Below are 14732 nucleotides of genomic sequence, written 5' to 3'. Positions count from 1 at the left end.
AAAATGTTTTTGTTTAAACAACTTCCTGTCTATGTGGATAGAAACTGCGTCGTTTTTAGTGAACTTGCTACGTCATAAATAAAAAAAAAAAAAAATTAGTTTTTTTTTTTACAAAAGGCTCTCGGCAAATGGCACCGACTCGAATATCAGAGTTTGTATTTTGCAAATCATCGCACGAACTGGGAACTCTCACTTTCGATTCATTGTTCGTACGAAACCACGAAAAAATCTATTGTCAGTGACACTGTAGCCAACACTTTTAATTTGTTTTCCAAACGTGCGTAGCCGTCTGGTGAAAAAATATCTCCAGCTAACCAAGGGATCGAATATTTGAACAAGCAAAAATGATTTTTCCTATCAGACAAAAAGTTTAAAAAATGCGAAGGAAACCACAAGATCCCGGTTGAAAAGAAGCACGAGAAAGAGAAATGAGATTAATGTGGAAGTGAAAAAGCCCACATCAATTTAGTACACTCCTGCAATGTTCTTTTACCGTACATTGCGTTGTACAAACGTTTATTCACGATGCTGTTAACCTAAGAGCACCAAATGAACACCTCTTGTGCTCTTTTTTCTTCCACTTTTCCGGTCTCGCTTTCTCTCCCTTCGGCTAACCGTTTCTATGTCTTTTGCATTCTTCCGCATTGCTCTGTACCCACACTACATGATTCCAGGGTGCTTTATGCTTACAACGAGAACGGTAGCACACACTTGTAACGTAGTGAAAGTGAGTGCAACGGTAGAAAGAGGAAGAAGGGTCGCACGGATTAGCAAACAAGAAACGCCCGTGCACATCGGGGAGCTTCCACTTATAACGCGGCGTGAGTGCACATAGTCTGTCGCTTCCTCTTTGTCTCTTTATATATACATATATATATGCACATGTATAAACAACCTCCATTCGTATAGCTGTATACAAATCCGAACCCTTCACCGATTCAAATCATTCTCCCTCCCGCCCTTTCGCTCTCCTTTTTTCTCAGTTCCTCATTCTCTGCCTTTCTTACTTTTCCTCTCCATTCTTCTTCTCCACACGAGCGCTACATTTTTTCTATCTCGAACGGACCGTGCACTGTGTAACTTTGTTAGTAAGCGTTTAGCCGCACGAAAAATAAGGTCTGGGAATTTTTGTAGACAAACGAGAGCTGACTGTGAGTAAACGGATAAGGGTGTATTAAGGGGGAATGTTAGTGTGACAGGGTGAAAAACGAAATATTTTTTGGGAATTTTTTTTGGAAAAACGGCTCGATCAAATTATTTGAAATTTTGTGTATTAATTATTGAAGTAATGAAGTATAGAAGGATTTTTTTTTTTAATTTTTAGTTCACTTTATTAAGCAGAGGAGCGGTCGCAAAATGGGGTCTCAAAAAGAGACTCCCCGACGGTTGCCAGCATAAGTACCACAGCAAGCATGTGAAATGAAAAATTCGAAAATATTATTAAATTATAACAGTATAGCTATTGCAGCATGGTAGGAAATTTGAAAATTTCGATTACAAAAAAATGGCGGCCATTTAATAAAAATGGAATTTTACACAAAAATTGGCAGTAAATTGTTTATAAAAAAAGTAAACAACTTAAAACTCTACGATGCGACGATGGCGATAAATTTTCTGAAGAGAATCCTTTTTGAATGAAGTCGATTGGACAGCATTTGACAAAGTTATGTCGTCAATCATGTCAAAAAATATGGTTTCGAGAAAAACGCGTTTAAAGTTTTGAGACGATAAAATTAAATAACGACGTAACTTGAATCCCTTTTTATTATTAATATAAAACAAGTTCTTACCGATTAGTCTGCACCATACAGAAGCTCTTTTGCGCCAAGACTCATTTTTTCACATCGATATTCCCCCTTAAAAAATATTATTGTGGATTCGTCTAGGAAACGGATTCGATTTTTCGATTTTCTCCGTTCCTGAAACTTGATCTGCTTCATTCTCATTTCTATCAATTTGCTCATTCGTACAATGTATCACGCTCTTCAAACTCATGATTTAATGTTTTTTAAGTCTTTTTTTCTATTTTTCCACATCACAATGTATATAATTTCATTCATTAATCTTAGAAAAATTATAACTAGCTAGGAATAAATCTCAGTAAGATTCAACGAGATGCTGGATGCACACAGAGAAAGGAGCAGTGGATTTCATATTGAGTTTCAGTAGGAAGTCGGTGTCTTTGGTAAACTAAGCTTACGAAATTCAAGTCGGGAATTATGGAGGAGTTTGAATATACGAAGAGGGTGCTGATGTAAGAGCGAATTGGCTGATTCGTACGCACAAGAGCGCATCTTGATATCTTGTGAGATTCATTGAGGGAATGGAAATCTTGATACATACCGAGCGAGGAATGTATAAACCGCTAATTAGTTCGATACAACGAGACGAAAAGACGATGCAATTAGGCATATTATGAACACTATACGACACCCGTTCTCATGTAAAAGCTTTTCATTCGCCCAATGTGGCAGATGCAGGAATTCGAATTCAATGCTCTTACAAATCTTTCGTAAATCACGTCAAAGGCCAATACAATCTTTCCGATATCGTATAAACCCTTATAAAAAAAACACATGAAACCAATTTAGATAGAAACGCACGAAATAGCGGATCCTTTGACAGTTCAATGTCGGTTGATTTTGGAGAAATATTGAAATAATGTTTATCAATGAATGCTCAGAACACACTTCTATCAGTAGAAAAGTTATTTCCTCCTCTCGAAGAACATGAAAAAAGTGTTGAATTATTATAATTTCATAAAGTCAGTTCTCCATCGAGGATAATGGAGTCAGGCCGGTGTGAAATTGAACAGTACTCATCCTCTCTTCTTCTTTTTCCATCGTTCGATTTCATGAGAAAAACTATCGAACGAGTTCGAAAAAATGTTATTAAAAACTGGTCGCTAAGGATTGTGGGGAGGAATGAGACATAATGGAAAAAGGAATTCATTTTGTAGCTACTCTGAGCACAATTAGTTCGCTGGTAAAGGTAAGTGCAGCCATGGAGTCCACGTATCGAAAAAATGTTTTTATACAGGCAAAAAACCTCATTCTTTGTGGAAGAAAGGTTTTCTCTTCCATTCCGTTTTTCATTTCCTCTCGAGGATAAAGAAAATGAGTACTAATACGATTCTCACGATTTTATGAGATTAATTTTCGATCAAGGTAAATTGAAGCAGCATCCATACTGTACACCAGTGTCAAATCGAACAGATCAACTCCCCGTAGGCATTTTCGTTTGTTATAATATTTTTTGTAGTCACCCCCCAAAGTATTAACTGAACGAGCTACGTACCCAAAGAGGGGCCTGGAAGGGAGGGTAAAATAAGGTCCGAGGGCAAAGGAAAGAGAGAAAAGTACAATAAAAAATCCAGGTTTCAGACTGAACGTACAGAGGCATGGAGAAGATGCTGGATAGGTAAGAAATAGCAAGGGAAAGCAAAGGTTTGCCCACGGAGGGGACTTAATACGGGATGCAGCAAAGTTTCGTAGCCGCACCGTTCCACCATTGACTCGGAAGCGCCAGGTCGAGTAGGGCAATTGGCCGTGCCACGCGGATGGAATAGAGCTCGAAGGCAATTTCATGACAGGGTCTTGGGATGATTGGATCACCTCGCCAACCAGGCAGCAGACTCGATAACCAGTGTGTATGTGTAATACCCATATATATACGCCAGTGTTACTCTGTATATACAAGTATATATAATATATGAGACGTATATAGCCACACATACACACGCATACTCCCATAAGCCGTGGGCTATTATTTCCTTTTCCCTCTCAATCAGCCCGTATCAATATAACTCTATTGTCACCCAATTTATGAAGACCCAATATCCTCGCATATTCTACGAGAATAATAGTTTTCCATCGAATTAAATATCCAGGTTTGGATCTCAGGATTCAGCAAATATTATCGAGGCGACCAGTGGAATATTTCTTTGAGCTTCGATATATTTCGTTCTTGTTTGGTCTTTGCAATCGTTGCCTGTGCATCCTCACTTTTCGCGCACCTCTGGAAGTCCTTTTTTCGTATGAAAGTGTATGCTTTAGTGTCTTTAAATTGATAGGGTAGGGAGTGATATTTTTTTACGACCGACGAAAGGAATTTAACCTTCAGAACACGCACTGAGCGTGGCATAAATGAACTTAAATTTCATCTCCTTGGCATTTACAAACCACGTCGGCATGGGAAGATCGGTGAGAAAGGGCCCATTCCTAAATAAAAGTTTGTAATTTTTTAAAAGGAATCTATAAGCTAGTCGATTAATAGTTAACTTGAAGTATCCCAAAAAAATGATGGAGGCAGGTGGATGAAAAAAATTTCTTTCGTGTAAGAAGATTTTTTGAATTTTTGGACATGATACGAATTTTTCTAGTACTTGCAAAAATGAACATTCCAGCAGGTGTTTAATGAACAATCTCGTTTCACTGTGGGACACTGATTTGTACTCGAAAACTAAACTCCGAAGGTTTGTCTTTTCCTTTTTCCTACTTCCAAAACTTTCCTTAATTTCGTTTTTATTTGGGTTTGGTGAAAATTTTAATATAATTTCGTTCGAAAATTACAATTTGAGATACACAAACGCGATCAAATATTATTCGACTGCCTGCTTAGAGCCTCTGGAGCGACAAGTCAGTCCTCAAGAGTTTCGAGCAAGTTGTATGAACCCACAGCGACAAAAGTACGACGAAAAACATTTTGGTGCACGACATTTTTTATAGTACAACGCGCCACAATAAGCCAAACAATTTCAAAGAAAAACGAGTGGAGTGATTTCAGAGAAAATTGAAACAACCGAAAGTCGCCCTAGATTGAGACTTACGTCCCGCATCCGGAGTGGACACCAAAATGTCATTTTGAAGGGGTAACAAAAAGTCGAATCGTGTGTGTCACAGTTATTGTTTTCTCAGCTTTACGAGCGAGTTAATCTTGTTCCACCGAAGGCATTTATCGTTCTTGTGTGTCGTCGTTAAAGCCCCCTTCATTCGTCGTACCAGCTAGACGTAGACGTTATAGAATGGCTCTCGTCGCACAGTAACACGACACCCAGACAGCTTGTGCTATATAGTGCTGGAAAGTACTTATTACGTATATACGTATGTACGTATCTTGTATAGGGAAGAACGTACGATTTACGATATAAAAGAGCTTTCTTTCTACTAGACAAAAGGCTTATGACCTTCAGTGACACGTTCGTCGAAGTTTTAAAAGCTGTATCGAGGCGCTTCAACCGTGAGGTGACACTTAATGTATCTCTGTCTAGTCTGAAGTATTTTACTCTGATCTACCATTATTTTGCCTTACTATCGAAATTAATTTGTGGAAGGTTGACATAAATTAGAGAGAAAATTTGTTCGATACTGGATTACTAATCTTCGTCCTATTCGCAAGTCACCTTTAGCATAGGGGAAATTGGGGTAATTCCAACCGCCTAAGGGAAATTGATTAATAACCAACCATATGATGTAATTACAAAATAAATTTTCGATCTATTTTACTCCTTGATATCTTGTTTACGACTTCCGATGTGAATTTTCACAAATGGATGAAAAAATTGCTAGATATTCAGCAAAAAACAAGACTCCGTCAAATTCGGATTTACCCCGAACCTCCAGGGTAATTCCGGACGGCCCTTGGGCTGAATCTAGATTGCATTAGAAATTTCTGCACGTATCGCAAAGATATTTTCGACTCGTACTTTCGCTTGTACAACTTTGTGAGCCCACATTTCACACTCAATTCACATAATCCAATCGTCGGATGGTGAATTTTCATATTTTTCAAAACAAAAATAACTGTTTTGTTTTCACATCATTCACTGCTACATTTATGCACTCAATATCATACACGTTGGTGTTTTTTTTTTCATATGTATTTACAACGTTACTGAAATTTGAAAAAAAATAATCGGTATGGGGTAGAAGCAGAACGTCCGGAATTCCCCCAAACAAGCCGTTTGAAATTGCCCCAAACTGCGAAATCTCACAAATCAATTAATAATCCAAAAGCAGTAGGGTAAGCCCAAGTTTGAACTGCGCTAATGATTCTTATATGGAATAAGGATATTAAATTAATTTTTTAAATAACATTGAAACCGTTTGTCCCGTAGTTTCATCAATTTCAATGTATGGGCAAAAATTAGATCAAAATGTACGAAATTTTATGATCGGTCTTACCTCGAAGAAAATAAATCACTTCACGCCTCGAACAATGTGAGTACACTAAACATCGATAGGGCTATCGCAAGAGTTCAAGTGTGCGAAAGTGGGGGTTTCGGAATAAAAAGATATTGCGGTATCCGTATTTACCCTGCGTTCGAAATTACCTCACTATCCCCTAATTCTTTTTAGTACTTAATAGTACGGGAAAATGAATTTTGCAAAAAATCGATTTTTCTCATTCCATAGTGTTTAAAATAGTTATTAAATAATAAAGAGTAAAAAAAAAATAGATAGAAATGTTCATTGCCTACTGTTGCTAAATACTTCCAAAACGCACACAACCTGAACGGTGAACCAAATACCGAAACCTGAGAGAAGGCCTTGATGCTTCTGTAGTTTCCTAGGTAACGAGGACAACACAATTTTTGTCTCGGGAGAGAAAGAAAAAATCACGGGTTGAGAGAAGATCATCGATAGAAAAAGAACGACATTAATTGTCAAATAAGGAAATCACAATTTTGGTATATTTCTATTGGTTCAGTTTTTTTGTCGTGATCCTCATAATCAAGGTTAGTTTACGACTTATTCATTTAACTCAACTATAGAATGTAAGGTGCAAGACATAGATAAATCTCAGCTCACACGGTTGCATCTATCTCAATGTCGAACCTCTATCTCACCGTGTGAGTCCTGTCTTGCACATCTCGTCATCTCAAATTTCATAATTCTCTCTCAATCTCACAATTGAATACGGCTTATTCTCATCGAATTTCCCCTTCGATTCTCAGTATTCGATCACATGAAATCATGCTTCTTCAACACTCGGTTTGGATCAATAATATATTTTTTTTCAGGGATTACCAAATGAGCGATTCTAAGTTCCACACCTAGATTGAAAACATAGACAATGATTAAACGGACAAAAGTTGATCAATTGAGTTTTTTCGATTGAAAAAATAAGATTGAAACCCGACCGTATTTTCAAATGTTCTATGCGTCATCAGTATATCATTAGCGGTTTTAACGTTTGGAAATGGTCAATAATCTGGACGCTAATGAATGACGATAAAGTACAGTATTCCTGTGTAAATCAATGTGAATGTCTGATTCACCATTTTGAGCGATTCGATAAATTTCATAATTTGCATCGGCGTCATCGAAGGAGGAGGTTTAACGTCGAAAATTATCACGAGTCCGAGGACGAGTGATGGACATGTCCCAGCGCTATAGTCTCGCAACCAGTGTGTGGCCGTAACGGTATGTGAGCCGAGTTGTCCGACAACTACCGGACATATCCACTGCCGGATGCGACCACTTACCTCGTCATAGGTACATACAACTCTAACGTGAGGCTCTCACGTATGGCGAGCCTCCCATTACATGTTGATATAGATATAGAGAGTTCAAAGTTTACGCTCCACCCGCTGCCTATGCTACTCACGATGGATAGTGCGCTGTCTAGTTAGCAAGGTTGCGATCGGTATGGCTCGTTACTTAATGCTTCCTCCTACCTCACCACGGCTGGCCATTTCTGCGCATTACTACTTGTCGATGAACCTAATCCACCACTCTCGATGAAAGCATTTGCAGTATGTAAATAGATCAATATCCTAACTGCTTCGTTATATTTTTATGCTTCAACGATGTTTCAGCTGGATTTCGAATATAGAAACAAAAAGTTGTTGAAGTAATTTGATTTCGTTGAGAAAGAATTGTCTGGTATTCTTATAATTATTCATTGAAGCCTATTTTGTTAGTTATTATTAATTTGGTTTACGGTGAGTTCGAAGGGTCTTTCAAATCAGAAAATGTACTTCAGTCACTATTGAAATTCGTTGAAACAGTGACATTTGATGCTGCTGTTGTTAGCTTCGAACGATGTTTCCATCATCGAGTTATGTCGAATGAAATCGAATCGCAGTCTGTAGATTTTTTCAAAAGTTGAAAGATTTATGGCACTCGAAGACAAGATCTCGTAAATCAAATTTTAGTAGTAAAATTACACCCGAGGAAATTGACTTTTCATTTTTCAATATGCATTCTTTTTTGCAAAACTTTCTGAATACTTTGGCATGTACGAGTATGTATAATGTAATCGAGCTAGCAGGAATTTTATTACTTACCTGATTAAAGGTGAGAGAGTCGGGGTTTGCGCATAGAGACATGGACAGTACGCGAATTTTACGAGCGATAAAAAGGCGGAACAATTTTATAGACAATTTAAAAATAATATGATCCCCATAACGTTCCTCGTTTTGGCATAATCGATAGCGATGTGACCCAGGAGAAGAGCCTTTTCCGTTCCGTTGTAACGGTGTTTCAAAAACAACTGGTGCAGACCACAGCTTAATGCAGCAGTTGCAAACTGGCGTTATACGAACTGATTTCATGGATCAGCTCGTTGCGCGAATACAGGAAAATTCTTGTTTGGTAATGCTAACGACCATCGTAATATCGAGGCATCTTTTTTCAGAAGAATTTCATGAGCTCGATGAAAAATTTCACATAAATTTATTTCAACAACGCGCGACTTTTTCATCCTATATTTACAATGATTTGCCAATGACTTCTCATGAAAACCGACTTTTAACGAATCTTCAATGGTCGGGCTCCTCTCTTCCGAAAATGATAAATAGACCAAACGACATTATTTTCTTACAAATGATTTTCCATGAGTATCCTTATGCAAATACCGAGGATGCTTCAAAAATACGTCATGTCTTTGAGAAAAAACGAATGCTGATAAAAAATAATTCAGTTAACTCCCGCTATTATACGGGAACAATGCTAAATAGTATAATTGACTTAAACATGCCATCCAACTCTGTATATGTTGTACGCATACCAAGGAGTATGTATACATAGCCTACTCTCTTTCGAGTCTTGCAGACTGCTGTGCTTTGGGATGGGAACATTACTTTTTCACTTTACTTTCATAACTGAACCGTTGAATATTAATGACAGAGAGACCTCGCTTCGTTCCTCGTGCTCTTTCTATACACAGCCCCCTTTTTTCTTTCTTCCTCTTGCACTCTGTTTCACTCGCAGTTTCGAGTAGGGGCTCCTTAACGTTAGGGGAATCCTCTGTGGCTACCCTACCCCGCTCGCTAGTTGAACACGCGGGGCTACAGTCTCGTATTCTATAGACCTTTCTTTTCTATCCACACAGCGGCAAAACCGCGATGAAATGGAAATGGGAAAATTATAAGAGAGTAACTGTGTAAACTGTGTGAATAAAGACGGTTATTGATATCCGGCCTCCGGAAACGGGACGACGGGGGCGGTGAAGCGAAGGGGAGGGAGGCCTGGTGGCTCCGAGTCACGTGATTTTCCTGCGAGCATGAAATGGTATCTGTGCGATTCTTGGATCCCTGATGAAATTAGAATTACTTGAGAAATTCTTCTTTACAAAAGGAAACCAAAAAATTCGGAGGTGGAATTCTCCCCTTCTTACACCAATCGCGTGGTCACACAATTCCACGACCTCCATTGATCATGGAAAAAACTTGAGACCGCAAAGTTTCCCGACATCGTGATTTCGAACTACCTCAAGGCAATCATCCTATATACGACCGATTGCTCTTCCATGTATATATATCTCCATTTCTTATAAAAAACATGAATAATTCATTGTATTTACTTTGAAAATTCGTTTACCGATATTACGCATTCGTTTTATGAGCATTAAGATTTAATTGAACACTTACCACAGTTTAATCTCCACAAAAAAACCGACTCGCAGCAGGGCATCCCAAGCTAAATTAGTCGGCTCGTGACCCGCTCGACCATTTTTTATATTATTATCGTCAATTTATTTTTTTTCAGCATTAACTAAGCGGAGCTTTCAAAGAAAATTTGTAAAAGTTCATTTCGAATCGTCGAGGAATTAAAAGTGTTGCATATAGTAAAAAATATGTTTTTTTAATTCATAGCCTATTTGAACGCCGCTACCGAAATGCAATACCAATCATTGCTGCAAACACTTCAATTCAGGATAGAATATACATATCGACCTCCATTTGATTCAGCGGCTGGTGTTTGCACGATTTCACATTAATGACGAGAAGGAAAATGACAAAGAGTTTCAAATCATTGATTAAAAAAATAATTGTCACACGGTAGTTTGATAATAAGCAAAACTCCATTGGTTTCCCATTTGCATACATATTTCGGTGTTTAATGATGGTTCACGTTCGACTCGGTTGGGACGTTTTCCCTCAAATTTTCATGGGTCTATTCAAGCTACGAAGCTGAGAAGAATTTCCTTCAGTGCAATCTCGTTGCCTTCGTCTTTTAATAGTTCGTCGATCATCGGTCAATTTTATCGATGTTATCCTTCCATTTATATTCTCTGGACGAGCATCCATTTTTGTATATCTAATATCCCTACATTTTATACGTACGGAAAATAAATACAGCTTCCACATCATTCTTTCAAAACTTTATGCATGTATAATCGTATGTGAGAATCTGAATTTCTCACCGGTTCATGAATAGCGAAAAAACGATGTTACGGAATTTGCACATCGTTTTTTCCGTCCGCACACTTTCGAAGAACGTTTCATTGAACCTTGTATTTTCTTTACCAAGCAGAATGTATACCTTACAACGGCTATTGATCTTATTGGCGAAAAAAAAAAAAATGAAAAAATTTAAAAAAAATACAGGACAAGGCTCCACGCGGGTTATCGGGATGCAAAGCCACAAGCTCCATTGGGATTTGGGGATTGGGGAAAACAGGGAGTAAGAGATAGCGAGAGAAAGGGAGGAGAAAGGATGTAGATAGTGAGGAAGCGCATTTTCATTTTATGCTCGTCGCGAGACTCCGCAACTTTTCCACGCGATATACATAAATATATATGAGCTGTTGTCGCCTAGAAAGGATGTTTGGTCCGTAACTTGACATGCTAAAATCTGCTGGCTGCGTCCTTCTGTTTGCCTGCAATCTGGATATGTGTGGGTGTTTGCGTGCGTCTATAGTAATAGGAAAGATATAAAGAAACTTGAACGACAAGGACGGTTCTCCGTAAAGGATTTCTGCCGAAGGAGAATGCATAAAAACTACTCCGTCGGTGACACTGTGGCAAAGCGATGGCGACGAGAATGAGAAAAAAGCTGTGGAGTTTGAAAAACGTCCCGTCGCCTTTTCCACCACTAAAATGTCGTTCTATTACAAGCTCCGGTAAAGTCCAAAGCGAAGCGCGCTCGCCTCGCCCCTCAAGCTCTCTCACTCTCTTTATTTCTTTCTCCTCCTGGCTCCGAGCTGCTTAATGTCCGGAGTCGGGATTTATCTAACGGTAATCAATCGTGCGGGCCGCTTGGATCCAAGGAATCCGAGAGATGCCACCGCGGAGTCTCGCTTACCCGGCCAAGGGGGCAATATTTATCACGTCAAACGCTTCATTTGCATGATTTATGTGGAGGAAGACGATGTGGAGAAAGACGAGCGAACGTACATAGATAGAGAGCCCGGAAACAGAAGGAGAAAGGCAAACTTGAATAAAGACAGATAGAAAAATATAGAGTGGGAATGATCGAGAACGGAAGAGAAACAGGAAGGTGCTTTATAGATATAACATCATCCAAACAGAAGTATATTTTAGGGCAAATATTCTCATGTACATTTATCCACAATAACACAAATTCTCCAAAACAATCGCTCTCTCCGCATCGCAATCTCTTCAATCTGAGCTCTTTATACAAGATTGATCGTCCACAACAATGAGAAGACCGGAAGGACCGTTGTGGATAAGAAATCGGATGGAATACGAAATCTTCATTCATCATGGATCACTTTTTATAATTTCGGTTATTCCTCTGAATGCGAAGATGTTCATCCGGTATTGGAAGTCCTTAATCGAATTTTAGTTGAATTCATCACTCCCGAATAAAGCGTAGCCGAATATTTCGTAGGTAATCGCAGCATGGCCCAATTTTCACAATATCTGTCGTTTTCCGATCTCTGAACAGTTGATCTGAGTCAATATATTAGTATTTCAATCGAATCATGAAATATGATCGGACACTTTATTGCAAGTAAATTATAAGAAAATATGTCAATTACTCAAGATAATTGTTTTACTGAATTATGTTTCTATTGAATGATTCACGTGATTGTATGGCTGGATAAATCACTATAAAATTCTGCTTCCGATCATCTCAGTCAGAATGGAGCATAAAATTGGATTCCGATAATGAATACATACGCGACGCACGAATGATTAATTCAACACATTTTTAACGAAGCGATAAGAACAATTATTTAACGAATGAAGCCACTGCTCTGGGCGATTTTGATGGAGTCGAGAAATCTCATTTCCCCGGTGAATTTAACAACCGACTTGCCACTGCTTGTTTTATGTGTGAAATCTTATACATTTATATTTCATGATTATTTCCGAATTACACACTATTTTCATCCTCCATAAGATCCATTGAGAAGTTCAGAGGTTAAAAAATATACTTTTTATAAAAGTTAGAGGCTTTCGGGTGGATTCCGTGTAATGTTTCAATGTGGGACCAACCGAGCTGGAGCTTCAAACTTCTGTCATAGTAATGGCTATGAAAGCCTTAAAACCAGAATAAACGTTTTTTATTAACAGTCGTTTTATCATACATAACCAGTTAGTTGGCTGATTAAAAATGTAGTACACATATTCAGTACACAGCTTCTAACCACAGAATCCGTAATTAATGAAAAACATTGTTTTTCCATTCCCTAAGACTAATGGAAGCGAGGAAGAAATAAAAAAATCATTAACCAACTAATTTTTGTTCGAACCTGGTATCATTACTCGCAATACTGGACTAAGACGATCTCTCTTCTCATCATAGAACTGCGTGTAGTAATAGTTGATTATTCCATATCACTCCTAGTAAAATAATAAATCACACAGTACTGTAATATTTTTTGGATCTCGATCTTTTTCTATAATGTATTGGACACGTTGTACTCCGTGCCATAATGAAGACACACGATAGCTCGTGCTCGGGATCGATGTTTAGCCATAAAAAAGGAGGACAAAAGCTCCAAAGAGGCCAACAGGGTTCCTTTTTTCTCCTCGGTGGTTCAGTGGGGCGAGTAGCAGTGCACATATTATCGATACACACAGCCGAAATGGCCAGTTCGGTGCCTCTCCGCGCAGTAAGAGAGAGAATAACGTTTATAGGCCGGTTGGTCAATTCATCAAGAGGTACGACCGATCGTTATACCATTGTCTATTCGCCTAACCAAGCAAAAATAGCTCTTTTCTCCCCCAGTATTCTTGGAGCTCTCTAATCAGGATATATGCCATATAAACCACCCTCATTCCCTCTTAACGTTCGAGGATGCGATTTGCTCTCTTCTATTGGACTCAAGGAGCACTTTACATTATACAGACAGCAGATCTTTTTCCTCCCTCATTCATCCTCTCTTTTACGTGCAGCTCGACCTCCGATTGACCACGGAAGCACTTTTTTCAAATCTCTTCGGACATTCAAAATATCCGCGTTCTTTTATTTTTCACGTTTTGATGGTAGTTTATGGAAAAGTTGTTTCATATTAATAGCTACGCGACAGATCTTCGTTTTATCTTTCGACATGTAGGGAACATGGGGCAAAATGGACACTTATGGATTTAAGCAAGTTTTATTGATAAGCATATGGTCTTCCAAAACCATGTTCGAGTCTCAACATCAATTTCTAGTCCTGGTTTCCCGAATTTCGTAAAAAAATATTTTCGGGGTTAAATTAATATACAACTGCTCGAAGACATCGAAAATTGAAAAACGACATTTTTCGCGCATTTCGCGAAAGTTTTCCCATAAAATGTGATCCCTGCGTGATATGTGGAAAGCAATGAGTAGTTTGGGATCGAAGTAAGAATTTTATGAAATTGACAAAATTTTAGATTTGACGTGAGACAATTTCCACAATTTAAGGTAATTTAGGGTCAGTACATGGTTTGGATCCGAAAGGAACATTCGGATTAGTCTAATTTCGGGTAAAAAATAAGTAGTTTGGGCTTGAAAAAACTGTATGAATTTTACAATATTTCAGATTTTGAAAAGTCTGTTTTGCTCCATATTTCCCTGCATGTACGGATATCATAAACTATTCAAATAATGCGAAATATATAAACGTGGACATGCCCATATACGCTTTACAGTGTCGAGGATACACGAGTAATTTCTCCCTACCTTTGTAAAGCCAAACGCTTGAAATATTTTAAATGTGGACTGCCGTGAAAAACTGCAATAAAACTCTTCTATCCTTTCTCCTGACTCATGAGCCCGTTCAGTGTAAGGCTGCTGAGAACATAACGCGAGCATCGAAGCAGATTTTTGTTCTCTTTGTTTATTTATTTATAAAAAATTCGTATTTATATTTGAACGTTCTCATTTGCTTGGATCGGAATATACTGGGAAATCCAAGCAGATATTTGATTAGCAAACAAATATGGAATTGTCGAACGCGAATAATTGTTAAAATTTTGTCATAAATATTGCGAATTCTCGAAAGCCAGAATTCTCTTTGTTCGAAAATTTGAATTTTCATTCTGCATTCTTATGAAGTATGTGCAA

The 14732-nt window shown here is 38.2% G+C and overlaps 1 protein-coding gene across 2 annotated transcripts in view; it reads left to right on the top strand.

Annotated features, from left to right (window-relative positions):
• The window catches only part of LOC122410199 (lachesin-like), a 193129-nt gene that overhangs the window by 23403 nt on the left and 154994 nt on the right, over positions 1-14732 (top strand). The window lies entirely within an intron of this gene.

This window comes from Venturia canescens, chromosome 1, assembly GCF_019457755.1.
Source record: "Venturia canescens isolate UGA chromosome 1, ASM1945775v1, whole genome shotgun sequence".
Classification (NCBI taxonomy): Eukaryota; Metazoa; Arthropoda; class Insecta; order Hymenoptera; family Ichneumonidae; genus Venturia; species Venturia canescens.
This window is presented reverse-complemented; position numbering and strand designations above follow the sequence as displayed.